A 16,100-nucleotide genomic window follows, 5' to 3' on the forward strand; every position below is an offset into this window, starting at 1 on the left:
CGAGGTACTTGCCCTTGACCAGAATTGAACCCATGACTCTTTGGTCCGTGGGCCATTGCTCCAATCACTGAGCCAAACTGGCCAGGGCAGGTACTGCACGTCTTAAAAACTCTCGCAGCACACGGGTTGAAAATCGCTGTCATGCTCATGTGCTTGTATCTCTTCTTTTGACCATTAGGGAAAAAATGTCCTTACACTTTCTTTCCTTCCGTGAAGATTTGTGGTGACTTAGTTGGGCATTTCTGGTTGACTGTGTCCGCACAGCTCCACACTCTCGCTCTCTCCAGTTCTTTTTCCCTCCCTGAGCGCTGGTAGTGTTCTTGATGCTTGGTGGGCTTCCCGCCTCATCTGCGCACTTCCTGGTCCAGGGCCGTGGCTCATGGCCCACGGCCCACGGCCCACGGCCCACGGCCCACGGCAACAGTCCTTCCAGGTTCAGCAGCTGCAAGGTGCCCCGAGTCTCCTGGGAGGCAGACCACCAAGCTTTTGAGTCTTTGGATAAAGAGTCCGTTCCAAACACCTCCACCCATGCCTCTTGCTGGACATCAACTGGGGGACATTGCAGAGCCCTCTCCTTGTCGACCACAGCCACAAAGCTGTCGGTCCAGTGCACAGCTCTGCAAGAACCAACCTCAGGAGCTGCCATGGTGACAGGGACGGGTGCGAGCGACGGCAGCCCCACTTTAAGGTACTTTGAGTAGTGGGGCTCTCTGTGCGATCTTATTTGCATAAAAAGAACAGTTAAAGCCTCTGGTCGCCATGAAGGGTTAACAACCTGGTGTCTGTCCATGTTCCAAGGCATCATGAACCCCATGACTTTATATGCGAAGTCGGGATGTGTATAAACCTTTGCATTTTTTCTGGGGGGAAACCTCCATGATTCTTATCAGCTTCCAGAGGCGTCTCTAACCAAAGAAGTGAAGGGTGTTCTTCTAGGGACAACTTCTATTTCTTATTTGCCTTTCGACTCTAGCTGGGCCCTGTGTCTCCTCACGGGGGTGCGCAGCCTGTCCCCTTGGAGTGCAGCTCCCTCTAGATCACGTCGGAGCTCCCCCCGGCCCCCCACCTGGCAGCGGAGGGGTGCTCCGGGAGCGCGGGTGCCCCCGAGCAGCAGCTGCGTCACGCGTGATTGGGAAGGTGAATCCGCGCGGGGAAGCCGAGGGAGGGCCGCCGCCGATTAGCACGGAAAACCAATTATAAATGCTTTCGCGCTATCCACAGCTTGGGATTTCTGGGCCATCTCCCGCACAGCTAGGAGCTCGCTGCACTGGGATGTGGAAAAGCGGAGAAAAGCAAAGGGACCAGGGGACGTGGCCTGCAATAAGGAGTGAGACGTCCCCCCCATGATGCGCTTTTCTTTTTTTTTAATCCTCACACGAGGACATTTTCCATTTTTTGTTCAGGTAGAGTGGGAGGGAGAGAGAGGAAGAGAAACATCGACGTGAAAGGGACACATCGAGTGGCTGCCACCCGCACAACCGACCAGGGCCGGGGACAAACTGCAACCGAGGTACATGCCCTTAGCGGGAACCGAACCCCGGTCTCTCAGGACCGCAGGCCGACGCTCTAACCGCTGAGCCAAACCGGCCAGGGCGATGTGCTTTTCTTCCACTGCGGCCAAGATGGGCCAACTCCCTCCGTCCTCGGTCGGAGAGACAGCAGTTTCCGCTCCGGGGCCCACTGCTCACCTCTCCCGACGTAGCAAAGTGGCTACAGACAACGCGCACGTGGATGGCGGTGGCCGTGTTCCAATAAAACTTTATTTACAAAGAGCAGGTGGTGAACAGATGTGGCCGTGAGCTGCTGGACGCCCACCCTTGAAAGAAGGTTTACCAGGGCCCAGCTCTCTCCTGCGTCCTCCCTTCCCTTGGAAGCTTCAGACGGTGCAGGGGGGCAGGCCCGAGACTCCCGCGCAGTCCCTCCTGGGGTCCCAGGGCCTGCTAGGACAGACCCCCTTAACTTGGCCGTTGATCTCGGTATTTTTCTAGGCCATGTTTTGTTCAGCTTGGTTCTTGGCAACGAGTGCTTTAGCTGACTTTTCTTGTTAACGACTTGTTTCATAAGCCTGTTTGGATGGTCCCCCTGCAGCTCTAGTCGGCAACATCACACTTTTGCAATCTGTGTGGATGGGTTCCTGGGGACGGGAGCTGGAGCCCAGCACTGACGCCTCAGGGGCATTGCTGCCCAGAGCTCACCCACCAGGCGTCCCTCTGCAAAACCAGGCGGCAGGGCTCCCGTGGGTGCCGCCGCCTGCTCACGGAACCACTTATGGAGAAAATACGGATATGCAATTATGCATGTTTTAAAAACTGGTAAATTTTTAAAAACGATGGTAAAAAAATAGCATGTAAAATTTACCATCTGTGAGGTCATAGAAAATATACAGATTGATCTCTGCCCCAGTTCCTGGCACAAAACCCCCCAAACCTCTGTGACCTTCCGGATAAGAGAGCCAGGAGCATCTTTTGTTTTAATGGGGTGACTCTGGGTGGGCTCCTGGGTGGCTCCTGGATGGGGAGGTCACCAGAAAGACCAAGCCATGACTGGAAGCTTAGAATGTGCACCCCATCTTTGGAGAGGGGAGGGCTGGAAATGGAGTTCAGATCGACCATGCCTACATGAGGAGACTCCGTGAAACCCTAGTAATGTGGGTTTGGAGAGCTTCCGGGTGGGCGAACCATTCACGTACCGGGAGGTGACTCACCCCAATTCCACGGGAACTGAAGCTCCTGCACTCGGGAGCCTCCCAGACCCCAGCTTGTGTATCTCCTCATCTGGCCGTTCACCTGTATCCTTGATCATATCCTGCAGCAAACATAAGTGTTTATCCGAGTCCTATGAGCCACTCGAGCACATGAACCGAACCTGATGGGGTCGCAGGAACTTTTGATTTGTAGCCAAATTGGACAGAAGTTGTGGGTGACCTGGGGACCCCCTGCTTGCAATTGGAGGCCAGTCCTGTGGGACCGAGCCCTTAACTTGGAGCGCTGACGCTACCTCCAGGTGGAGAGGGTCAGAACTGAGTGAGCTGTGGAACACCCAGCTGGCGTCGTGGAGAACTGCTCGCTGCGGGGAACCCACGCCCATTTGGTGACAGGAGGGTCAGGAGTGAAGTGTCCGTATGAGTAAAGGAGACACACAGGAGGGAAAGGATGAGTTTGTCTAATGCACCATCATCACCAGTTTTTGTTGTTGTTAATCTTCACCCGAGGATATTTTTCCATTGATTTTTAGATAGAGTGGGAGAGAGGGAGGGAGGGAGGGAGAGAGAGAGACAGAGAAACATCGATGTGACAGAGACACTTGGATTGCTTGCCTTCTGCATAACCCTGACCAGAGCTGGGGATTGAACCTGCAACCCAGGTACGTGCCCTTGACCAGGAATTGAACCCGAGATCCTTCAGTGCACAGATGATGCTTTAACCACTGAGCCAAACTGGCCAGGGCACCACTGTAACTATCTTTAAGTGGACAGTACAGTATTGTTGACTATGTACACATTATTGTGTAAGTAACAGATCTCTAGGACCTTCTCATCTTGCAAAACTGGAATTGTATACCCATTGAACAGCTCCCCTGAGTCCTCCCAGACCGCTGTTCGACTCTGTAAGACTGACTACTGACTACTCTAGGGACCTCCTGTAAGTGAGTTATATAGCAGGTGTCTTTGGTATCTGGCTCTTGTCACTTAGCATAATGTCCTCAAGGTTCACCCATGCTGTCCCTGTGTCGGAGCCTCCACAGTTTCCGTGTCTAGTCTTCCGCTGATGGGTATGTAGGTTTCCTCCCCCCTTGGCTGTTGTGAAGTGTCACGGGGAATGCAAGTATCCCTCTGGGGTTCTGTTTTCTCTTCACATTGGTGATTTCCAACCTCTTGTCTGTCACGGCACATAAACCGATTACTGAGATTCTGTGGCACACCAAAAAAATAGATGTTTTTGCCGATCTGACAGAGAGGAGATATCATTTTGATTCATTCACACTGGATGGCTATTGTGTTGGCTGTTGTCATTTTTCAATTTGACCGTCTCAGGGAAAAGAGGTCAGTGCCCCTGACTAAATAGTCAGGTGTCGCATGTTGTGAAGATTCCTGCAGCGTACCGGCTGAGAAGCACTGATTTCATTGGGATGCAGACCTCCTGACCCAAACCTGTGGGGCCCACTCTCCGCTCCCCCCACCCCTGCCCCGACTGTACATCACTTGTTGGGCATCCAAGTAACACGAGTTACCTCTGCTGCGCCCGGAATCAAAATGAAATGTCAGCTGGTAATTTGAGTTCAATTCAGGAAATAATCATCAGGAGCCCAGGTCAGCTTGGCTTCAGGTCCTCTGCAGTCTGATTGAAGCGGCTTTCGAGAACCCTGTATTCACATATTATTAGTCTAATGGACTCACTGGACGGCGGCTGCCCCGGGCAGGGCTGCTTTCCCGGCCCCTGTGCTCCTCGGGGACAGCTTCGCACCGGGGAACGTCTGCACTATCGCATTTATTCCTTTGGAGCATTTCATTTGTGTTGGTTGCTCTTTAAAGGTCATTACCAAATAAACACGGCACAAAAGGCCACCGCACCCAACGGGAAAAAATCGTCCCAAAGCCGCTTTGGTTCCGTTCAGGTCCAACACAGACCTGCCCCCGGCGGAGCCCATTCCCTGGGTACCGCCCTTTGCTCCTCCGCTCGGGCTCTGGGAATGGGGTGAGCAGCTGGATGACGACAGGTACAACTCTCAGTGCAAATCCTTATTTATGGAGGTGCCGGCTAACTGTGGGGCCAGGAGAAGGGGACGGCGTCCTTTCCAGAGGTCACCGGGAGCAGTGCCAGTCCTGGGGCACAGCCAGACCTCTGCGCTTCTGTCCCAGGTGAACTGGGTGCCTGGAGGCGCATAGGTGAAGTTGTGCATTTGCTGAGCAGGATTTTGGAAGAACATACGCAAGAGAGACTATGGCAACAGACCAGGGGTGTTCACCTCTGTGTGTGTCTTCAGAGGCTAGAGAAGAAGGAAAGACTCGGTGAGGCACCAGACGAGGAGCAGCAGCCAGACAACACAGGGGGGCCGCGGCTCTGTCCTCGGCGCTGTACCCCCGGCAACAGCCAGAGTGGTGAGCGGCCTGGGCGTGCTCCCTGGAAGAACAGCTGGAAGAACCCCCTTTTAGGTTTGCGGAGGGAAGTGTGGGATGACCCGAGTGTTGCCTTTAGGTGACAGGAGACAGACGTAGGTAGTTCCAGAGGCAAAGCTAGGACTGCTGGGTAGAAATTCTAGGGGGTGGTAGCAGGGTCCCTGTCACAGGTGGGGCTCCAGAGGACACACATCCATCTTGGGGGGGGTGTTGTCGTAGATGCTTGTGCATTCAGTGTGCCACACCCCTCAACTCGGCAGACGACCACTGATTTGGTTCAGCCATCGACTGTGTCTCTGCCCGGACACACTCAGGGACCTGTGGCCTTTCCATCCCCAACGGTGTCCCCAGGGCAGTTATTCTCAGCTACGGGACCTTGCCAATGGAGATGTGTCTTAGACACTCTGGCCTCAGTCTCTTCATCTGTAAAGTGGGCATAGTGTCAGCGACGAGCTTCTTGAGGCTACTGTGGAGAGGGAATGTGTCCTGACAGGTAAAATGCTCAGGACCGCGGTGCACATGGGAAAGCGTTAGCTATTATGTAACTTATTCAAGTTCCGGAGACAGTCCTGATACGTGTCCAGGCCTCTCCACCCCACCCCCAGCCCGACCAGTTGAAATCTCCAGGCTAAGCTTTTGGAAGGAGGTCTCTGAACCAGCGAGTTCACTGGTGAATTCAGCAAATCCATTTCTTCAGGTGCTGGTGATCGAAGGCTGAGCAGCAGTGGTGTGGTCCATGTGCCGTGGAGCGTACATCCTCACAGGGAAGACACGGACCAACCAGTCATAAGCAACAGCACCCCTCCCCTTACCTCCCACTCTGGAAAGCAAGTAAATGTTGCAAGTTATTTAAGTTTCCATACGCTGATCCCAAGATCCACAGCCCTATCCATGCCCCGTTCCATCAGTGACAATTTAAGGATGGCCTCTCAGTGTTTAAAATCCCCCATGTGGCCCTGGCCGGTTGGGCTCAGTGGTTAAAGTGTTGGCCCTCGGACCAAAGAGTTGCAGGTTCAATTCCGGTCAAGGGCATGTACCTCGGTTGCGGTTTGTCCCGGCCCTGGTCAGGGTCGTGCGGGAGGCAACCAGTCCATGTATCTCTCTCACACTGATGTTTTTCTCCCTCCCTCCCTCCAACTCTGTCAGAAGATAAGCAGAAAAATATCCTTGGATAAGGATTTAAAAAAATACACCTCCCCGCCCCCCGTGTGCAGTGCCCGGTGTTGTCATGATTCCTTCTCAGGGCCTTAGGTTCCTAACGTCTGTCCTTGCAGCTGGACTTTCTAATTCCTGACGCCCAAAGAGAAAAAAGGGGCTGCCTCGCTCTGCTGCCCGGGCCTCTTCAACACAGCTGCCGCCCTGTATCCGCCAGGCCCACGCTCCTCTCTAGGTGCCCTCTGGGGTCTTTAACTGGCTGTAAAGAATGATTTTTTTTTTATCCTCACCAGAGGACATTTTTTGCATTTATCTTCAGATAGAGCAGGAGGGAGAGAGGGAGGAACAGAGAGAGAGAAACATCGACACGAGAGAGACACATCGACTGGCTGCCACCCACATGACCCCAACCGGGGCCAGGACAAACTGCAACCGAGGTACGTGCCCTTGGCAGGAACTGAACCCAGGTCTCTCTGGTCCGCAGGCCAACGCTCTAACCGCTGAGCCAAACCGGCCAGGGCTGTAAAGTGATTTTAGCCTCTAGGTGATTCCTATAGGATCACCAAGGGACCTCAGAGCTCGACAGGCCCCGAGAGAGCAGTCTGGTGGAAGGGCTGAGGGCTGGTGACTGGCAGCGTAGACGTCACCTGGGGCTGCTTGTCGGGCTGAAGCCGCCCTCTCTGGTCTCATGCCTTACTCGAGACCTGTGGGGTCCTGGCTGCTACGGAGGGGTTCCCAGGCCCTCACTGATGCCCTCTCCCAGAACGTTTCCAGGGCTCGAAGCCAGCCTCTGCCAGCAGTGTGCAGCTGTGGTCCAGGGTCCGACTTCGCCTGGCAGCGTACCCCATTCCTACCACAGACACTCTGCCATGGAAGAACTCCAGCTGGGTGGAGGGAACTCAGAGGAGAGCCAGTGTGATGTGAGGGGATGGGGAAACGGAGCTGGTGGCGGAAGAGCCGAGCGGAGGAGGACAGCTGGGAGAAGGCCCACTAATCATCGCCGAGCCCGGAATGCGGGGCTGCGTAGGACAGAGACAGTAACCGCGGTCTCGCCTTGCTGAAGACGGGTTTAAACTACCGCGGTTCCACCAAGGCGAGCCGGATGGCAGACAGCTGCTTTTATTGACTCCAAGACTCCATCAGCCCGAGGGCGCACCATTATTTTGTGAACCATCGAGAGAGAAAAGACGCACATACTGCCCCAGACTGCATGACTTGCTCACAGTGTCCCGTTCTCTGTGATCATCAGTCTGCTAGGGGCCAAAAGAGTCCCCCCCCCCCCTCCCCCCCGCGTCTTCCCCAGCCCGGAGGCTCTGCAGTGAGCGTCAGGCCTGCGCTCCCGGTGTGGGAGCGTGATCAAGACCCGGCGGCTGCTTCCCACTTGCTACTTCGCCGATGGCAATTGTAACGTTGCAGGATGAATCAGATTTCTGAGATGCCAACGTGGGGGTGGGGGGTGGTTCGTGCATCTTTGCATCAACAAAATGCAGTCATTAACCGTCTCTACATGCCTGGGATGAGAGTGGAGCCCCCCTCCCCCGGTGCCCAAGCCTTCTGGGGCTAGTGGGACAGGAGGGGACGGAGCAGCAGAGCCCCGGCTGGTTTGGCTTTTATGCCTCATGTTCCCAGGGCTCAGGAGCATGCCCAGTGGTTTCTTTTGGTGGTTCTGACAGGACCTACGCAGGCTTTTTATTTCTGAACAACGCTGCTAGAAGCCCCGCGGTACCAGCCAGCCTGGTACTGTAACAAAGGGGGAAGGTCTTCCTTGTGCTCCGGGGGTTCAATAATAAAGAGCAGCTGGCAGGGGACGGCCAGGCGGCAGGAGCCTATGGCAGAGGGCCGTCTATCTTCATTACTGTCACCCACAGAAAAGCATCACCTCGGACAAGAGGTGGGCTCGTAGGTCACGCCGACTGTTCTCTCCAGGAGCCTGCCGGGATCAGCCTGGCCTAGTTTTGAAAACTTTAATGAACCGCCCTGGCAGGCAGAAGCTCCCCGATGACTCCCTGTTGCCTTCAGAGTGTCTCTTGGTCTGAGATGGTGGTTCTCAGCGGGGGGCTATTTCCCCCGTGGGAGACGCCGGGCAGCGCCTGGAGACATCAGCGGTTGTCACAGTGTGTGTGGGTGCCACTGGCATGCTGCTAAGTGAGCATCCCACCGTGCACAGGACAGACCTCCCTCCCCCAACAAAGAATGATCCGACACCAAGTGTCAGTGGTGCCGAGGCTGAGAAATGCTAATAAACAAAGCAGCCACTGAATCCAAGATGTCGTTCCGGGCGGTTGCATTCGCTCTTCTGCGATCTGGAGTCGAGAAGGGAGAGAGGAAATCGAATGCTCTCCGGGCAGCCCCCGCCCCAGCCTTCCTGCCGTGCGATGCCGTAATTGCTCATAAAAAGCTATAACCCAGTTAGCACTTCTGGATGGTCTCCCTGATCTTGAAACCGTCGAAGACATGGCCTGCACAGACTGCTGCAGGAACGGACGGTCCCGAAAACCCCGTGCGCCTCACACTTGGCTGCGTGTAGGACTAGCCCGGGGATCTGGTGAAAGCGCAGGTCTGGGTCCTCAGGTCTCCGTCAGGCCTGAAGTTTTGCGTCTCTACCAGGCTCAGCACCTGGGAGCTCGGGTGGGGGTGGGGCGGGGGTGCTCATGCTCCAAGTGCATCGGTCACAGAGCGAGAACAAGGTGCTACCCTGACCTGGCAGTTCCCGTGCCTGGGGAGGGACTGGGATTATGGCTCCAACTATCCATCTGAATTTGGATAATGGGAAAACCCTTGCTCTGGGCTTGAATGGTCAGTTTCCTTCACACGTGTGGTGTGAGGTAGAGTGACCAACTCATTCTGGTTTGTCCAGACTGGTTCCAATGAAAACCCAAAGCCCTGTGTCCAGGAAACCTGTCCTTTCCAGACCCGGAGGGTTGGTCATCCCCGGAGCCCTCCCATGTCCCCAGGGGAAGGGCATGGCTGGGCTTTTCCAACTTCCTTTGGTGAGGAAGGCTCCCAGTCTCATTGCCTTGGGGACTCAAACAAGGCCTTTTACTCTGTTTTTTTGTTTCTCTCCTGTTCTGGGAACAGAAGCAGATATGAAGTCAGGAGGCCTCGCGGCCTGATATCGGGGCACATTTTGAATGATCAGATGGATTGCGTTTCTCTCTTTCAGCTGTGACCTGTGCTCTTCACCAAAGGTACCCCAGCCCCCCGTCCTCCTGTCCCTGCTGGCCACTGACCCCGGTGCATCCCCTCCCATAGCAGGCCTGCCCCTGCACTAGACGTTCAGGTCTCCGGACTGGTGTAGCTGTCGCGGTTTTTGCTCTTGAGGAAGTAAGTGTGCAGTTGGTAGACAAAAAGTGTGAGGCAGCCACACTCTAAGTAACTTGCATTCTCAGTGGGTAACAAATATATAGAAATCTTTTCTTAAAAATTTTTTTTCCTTTATTGATTTTCAAGAGAGATGAAGGGAGAGATAGAACCATCGATGAGAGAGAACATTGATTGGCCGCCTCCTGCATGCCCCCCACTGGGGGTTTGGCCCACAACCTGGGCATGTGCCCTGACCCGGAATCGAACCGGCAACCTCTTGGTGCATGGGTTGACGCTCAACCGCTGAGCCACACCAGCCGGACAGGAAACTTTTCTTTAAAAGGCCCGAGATTTTATACAATAGGGAGCGGCTGTGCTAGATGTAAGGTCTGAGTTCATGCAGATTTGCTAATGCTGATTTGCTGATGCATCAGGCTAGAACCAGTGAGCACGCTGTCTGAACCCTCCCCCATATGCCTTGGCCCATGTCCATGTGGTTGGCCAAACACTCCTGGTTAGTATCTGCCCCCGGGCCTTTGCTTAAACTGGTCTCCCATCCAGAAAGCCTTCTCCTTTGCTCTCCTCCCTCCCGTCCCCTCCACCCCTCCAGCTCACATGCTCTTGGCTCTAGGACTTCGGCATTTAGTCTGAGTGGCCCTGGGTTCCCACTGAGTAGTCACCCATCTGGCCCAACAAAGCTTCAAAGACAGGGAAGCTACTTGAGAGAAGAGAATGAATAAGCACTTTAGAGGGGAGACTGTAGGGCACGCTCCTCCTAAAAGCCCCTGCCCCCCCTGTCCCGGCCTCATCAGCCTGCACTTACTTCTGTGGTGAATTCTGCCTTTGGAGGTTTTTGTGAGACTGTGTTGCAGAGGTCTTGCTGGGAGTGTACCCTGTAAAAAGTAAGTCTCAAAAAAATGTAGGTCACTGCTCGTTTATGTGACAAATACTAAGTGTCTTCTCTACTCACCAGAGGGAGAGCACACATCTGTTGCAATGCCCCTTAGGCTGAAAACCCTAATTGGCGTACGGGTTAGAACAGCAGTGGACAGGGTGGGGAGCTACTCACGTAGTTAGCCGGTTTGCACGGATAGCCTGACAGGATGGTTTTCCGGGCTGCTCAAAGCTGAGGACTGTGTGTTTCTCTTATTCTCTACCCGCTGCAGCCACGAGTCCCAGCTTGGGGTTCCTGAGCTTGAAGTTCATGAATTACTAATATTTCCAAGAGCTGCAGGAGAAAAAGGCAAATTAAAATCCAGTGTTTCTGCTTTGGGCTGGAGTGACAGCTACTCAGTTCTGTGGCGCTGGCGTCTCATGCCGATTGGGGGCTCTGACTGGTGGTTATGTGAGTGTGTCTTGGATGAATTAAAAAATGGGGAAAAGAGGCAGTGCCCTCGGTGTCCCCCGGATCTGTCTCTTGCTTCAACAGTGTCTGGACGCAACAGACCCAGGGACGCCCCATCTTCCAGCCTCTTCTTCATGCACCACCTTCGGACCCGCTTCGGCCTCCGAGACCAGCCGACACCGTTTTCTGACCTTAACGCCCAACTGCGGAACAACCATGAGCTCCCAGATTCGTCAGAACTATTCCACCGAGGTGGCGGCTGCGGTCAGCCGCCTGGCCGCCCTGCATCTGCGGGCGTCCTGCACCCACCTCTCTCTGGGCTTCTATTTCGCCCGTGACGATGTGGCTCTGGAGGGCGTGGGCCACTTCTTCCGCGAGCTGGCGGAGAAGCAGCGCGAGGCCGCTGAGCGTCTCTTAGAGCTGCAACACCAGCGCGGTGGCCGCGTCCTCTTCCAGGACGTGCTGAAGCCTTCCCAGGACGGGTGGGGCGACACTCAGGACGCCACGGAAGCCGCTTTGGCCTTGGAGAAGAACCTGAACCAGGCCCTTTTGGATCTGCAGGCCTTGGGTTCTACCCGTGCAGACTCATCTCTGTGACTTCCTGGAGAACCACTTCCTGGAGGAGCAGGTGACACTCATCAAGAAGATGGGCGACAGCCCTGGCCAGTTTGGCTCAGCGGTTAGAGCATCGGCCTGCGGTCCGGAGAGACCCGGGTTCGGTTCCCGCTAAGGGCACGTACTTCGGTTGCAGTTTGTCCCCGGCCCTGGTTGGTTGTGCGGGTGGCAGCCACTCGATGTGTCCCTTCACGTCGATGTTTCTCTCTCTCTCTCCCTTCCTCTTCCTCTCTCTCTCCCCCCCCACTCTGTCTGTACAAAAAATGGAAAAATATCCTCGGGTGAGGGTAAAAAAAAAAAAGAAGAAGATGGGCGACCACCTGACTCACCTCCGCAGGCTGGCTGGCCCCAGGCTGGGCTGGGCGAGCATCTTCGAAAGGCTCACCCTCAAGCAGGACTGGGAGCCTTTGGAGCCCAGAGGCCTCTGAGGGGCCCCTCTGCCTCCCCTGGCGTCTGGCTTCTGCCTGAGCCTCTCCCCGAAACCACTAGCCATCCCTTTAACCACCCTGGAGCCCGCTTCCGTGCCTTGGACCAAATGGAAACAGTAAAGCTTTTTGCAGCAAAAAAAAAAAAAAAAAAACTAAATAAAAATAAATAAAAAATGGGGAAAAGAACTCATCTTTTATTGATTGATTTTTAGAGAGAGAGGAAGGAAGGGAGAGAGAGAGAGAGAGAAACACCGATCTGATGTTCCACCCATCCATGCATTCACCGGTTGATTCTTACATGTACCCTGACCAGGGATCGAACCCACAACCTTAGCATATTGGGACAATGCTCTAACCAGCTGAGTTCCTCGGCCAGGGTCAAGGTTAATTCTTGCTTAACATAGTTTGTTTGAAAAGAACTCTTTCATCCCTGGCTGGTTTGGCTCAGCGATTAGAGCGTCGGCCCATGGACCAATGAGTCGTGGGTTCGATTCTGATCAAGGACACGTACCTTGCTTGCAGTTTGTCCCCGGCCCTGGTCAGGGTTGTGCGGGAGGCGACCAGTCGATGTTTCTCTGTCTCCCTTTCTTTCTCCCCCTCTCTCCCCCTCTCCCTCTCTCTCCCTCCCTCCCACTCTTATCTGATGATAAATGGAAAAATATCCTCAGGTGAGGATTAAAAAACACACACACACAAAAACAAAACTCCTTCAAATTATCTTTTTTTGGGGGGGCACAGTGAGGTTAGAGAAAAAATAATAGGTGACCTAGTTAGCACAGAGATGATTACTTATTAGATAATCGATGTTTGTTAAAATGAATACAAAGTCGATTTTCCTATTAACAAATCATTGTGCTTTGGTATCAACAGAATCACAGTGCTTCCTCACTATGGCCGTAGAAGGTTCTGGAAGAACTGGGCATAGCCCTTTCAGCCCCAGAAGCAGGCACCTCAGGAGACAACGTTCTAAAGTCCAACTGTCCTGTGTCCCCCTCATGGCAGCTGGGTTGGTGTCAGGGGCCCTGTGGGGGGGGGGGGTTCTGGGGCTGGCCGGAGGAGAGGGAACCCTTAGATTTGAGCACTTTGCCCTGAACTTGTGGTTCACTGGGGGGACCTGGGGAGCCTTTGAGATGGTCGGAGGCATGGGGTCTCTGGTAGGTAGCAGGAGCACACACATCCGTGGGCGTCTCGGAGCTCAGACGTTCTGTCTGAGCCAAGGCCCCGCCAACCATCTGTCTGTGAAACTGGAAGGCAAGAGACTGGGGACTGCAGAGTGACAGGCTCGCCTGGTGGTGACAGGCGGTCCCCAGGGCCCCCGGAGGAGCATGTGGGAGTGGGAGGGCGGGGGGACCTTCCTTGGGGCCGTGGTTCCCATCACGTGGAGGCGCTACCTCATTCTGCAGCTGGCCCGTGGAAGAGCTAATGAGGTGAGGAAGATTCTGGGGAAATGATTGATTAACACAAATCGGGGGCATTTTCAAGGGAACCTAACTTCTGAAGAGCTGGGTGTTTGAAACATCCAAGTGGCTTGGGATATAAGCACAGTCTGTTTTATTAATGGAGAGTCTGAGGAGTTTCACTACTGACTGGAGGTCTTATTATTTAAATTCAATGAGCCTTGTTTTCTGTAGTCACCTGTTGTACCTCGTTAACATATTTTTAAATTATGAGGGGGATCAAATATTATAGAATGGGGGAAAACTCTACACTCTTCACCCCATGTCCCAACCGCTTTAATCTCTATGAATTCCCTTTCAGTCTTCTATTGTCTGCATTTTTACCACTGTAATAACAAATGACACATTATGTTGTATATTGCTTTTTTTTTTTTCTTTCACAAAATGCGGCATCATTAATACTGCCCCTGTTGCTACACGGTGTAGCACTTTGACTCGCTGTGTGCGGTCCACTGCGTGTGTGTTGAATTGTCCTTTCATGGAGCGTTAGAGTGATCGAGATCTCTTCCCCTGTCTCTTAAATAGTGTTATTAAGCATGTCCCTGGGAAATCACCCTGACGGGCCAGCCTCATTAGCAGGCTCCGAGGGCACCATGCAATTTGGAGACTCCATCGTTCTGTTAATTAGATAAATGATCTTTTGAGTGTCTGCCGTGTATGAGGCTCCCCGTGTTCCTCTGTCTCGTAGGTTCCCGTGGAGGATGGCTGACCACGTGGAAAGACTACAAAGACTCACCAAAGTCTCAATGACAAAATTTTTTCTTTTCTGTATTGATTTCAGAGAGAGAGGAAGGGAGAGGGAGAGAGATAGAAACATGGACGAGAGAGATCATCGACTGGCCGCCTCCTGCACGCCCCCCACTGGGGATCAGGCCCACAACCTGGGCATGTGCCCTGACTGGGAATCGAACTGGCGACCTCTTGGTGCAGGGTCGACGCTCCACCACGGAGCCACACCGGCCAGACTCAATGACAAAATACTTAAATATAGTTGTAGATTCGTCGTGAGAACCACTGCAGTATCCCTGCTTCTGGTTTCCCGGATGTGTTAAGACGGGGGATGGGGACCTCCGCTGCCTGGTCGGGGACGGGCCTGGACAGTACGGGGAACCTTCGTTTCAGCGCCGGTGTCCTGACCCGTTCCTGGTAGCCTTGCTCACAGTCGTCATTTTCGTGGTTGACCTGGAAAGCCAGGCCTCTGATCCGACAGTTTAGGACGATTAGAGGCTCAGTAACGTGCGAAACGGGGGAGCAACGGGGCCAAGGGGAGCGGTGGGTGCCAGCCCTGCCCCGGCATTGGCCAGCTCTGCACGAGAGCCGTGGACCAGAGGGGTCCGGAGGTTGTTCCCAGCACTACATTCTATGACGGCAGTGACCTTCGGCCCTGTATTGATTTGTCAAGTCTGCCTAACACAATACCACAGCCAGGGCGTCTTAACAGAACGAATCATCTCATCGCCCTGAGGCCAGAAGCCCGAAATCAAGGGCTCAGGTGGTTCGATCTGAGGCTGCGTGTCCAGGTCCCTCGCCTTGGCTTGTGGGCGGCTGTCTTCCCGCCTGTGTCTCGTCACATGGCCTCCCCTCCATGTGTGTTCAGATTTCTTTTCATGAGCACACAGTCGGTCAGGATTCGAGCCCACCCTAAGGATTTCACCTTCACTTGGCCACCTCTGTAAAGACTCTGTCTTCAAATAAGGTCACCTTCTGAGGTACTGGGCATTCGGACTCTAACGTGGATTTTGTGGGGACGCCGTTGTACCCACAAGCTGAATCTAACCCATGGGAGCTGAGCTGGGAAGCTCGGCGGCCTCCCTGTTCGGTGGAGATCGTCCCCGTTAGCACAGAGAGGTGGCTCGCCCTCTCTCAGATTAAGGACACAAAAGAACTCTCTCCACGTAACAACAGAAATGGATTCTCTCCCAGTTCACCAGAAGCTTCTGCATCCCAAACCAAGGTGTCGGCAGGGCCACGCTCCCCATGGAGGCTCGAGGGGGGAATCCGTCCCTGTCTCTTCCAGCTTCCGGGGGCTCCAGACAGTCCTCGGCTTGTGGCCCGTCCCTTCCTTCTCTGCCCCGTCCCCCCTTGGCCTTCTGTCCGTGTCGTAGCATGCAGAACCCTCCTGGTCAGACCAGGGTGAGCTCCTCCCGAGATCTTGGATTACGTCGGTAAAGACCCTTTCCCCAGATGAGGTCGCACGTACAGCAATCGGGTGGGCATTGGAGCATGTGTTTTGGGGGCCACCACCCAGTGCACTTCCCAGGGCTTCTCAGAGGACCTCACACAGCAACCACACTTCCCAGCCCTGGTCTTGTCACCCAGCTCCACCTGGGGCCTTAGGTCTGCTCCTCTTTTCCACTAGAGGCAGTTGAGGGACCACTCCCTACCTTCTCTTCTGTACTTGGGGGACAGAATGGGCTGGGCTGGGGGGGCTGGAGGGGAGAGCCGGCGCATTCAGCCTTAAGGAAACTACATTTTCTTCTGGTCAACACTCTGGGACTTCTTACCATCAGGGAATGTGAGAAAGACAAAGGCAGTTTGCATGTTTGGGTTGGGGGGGGTGTGGGTGTGTGTGTGTGTGGGGGGTTCACTGGAAAAGATGGGCAATGGTTCCATCTGTCTCTTGGGCATCGGTCACCCCGCTTTAGGGACTAGTGTGGTTTAAGGGAAGTGAGAGGTTCTGC

The 16,100-nt window shown here is 54.3% G+C and overlaps 1 protein-coding gene and 1 pseudogene across 1 annotated transcript in view; both read left to right on the forward strand.

The window, feature by feature from the left end:
- The window catches only part of SLC39A11 (solute carrier family 39 member 11), a 306,424-nt gene that overhangs the window by 40,916 nt on the left and 249,408 nt on the right, over positions 1-16,100 (forward strand). The gene's annotated exons all lie outside the window — the stretch shown is intronic.
- LOC118634035 lies at positions 11,136-11,962 on the forward strand (annotated as a pseudogene).

The sequence above is a fragment of the Molossus molossus genome, unplaced genomic scaffold (genome assembly GCF_014108415.1).
Source record: "Molossus molossus isolate mMolMol1 unplaced genomic scaffold, mMolMol1.p scaffold_m16_p_19, whole genome shotgun sequence".
In the NCBI taxonomy this organism is placed as follows: Eukaryota; Metazoa; Chordata; class Mammalia; order Chiroptera; family Molossidae; genus Molossus; species Molossus molossus.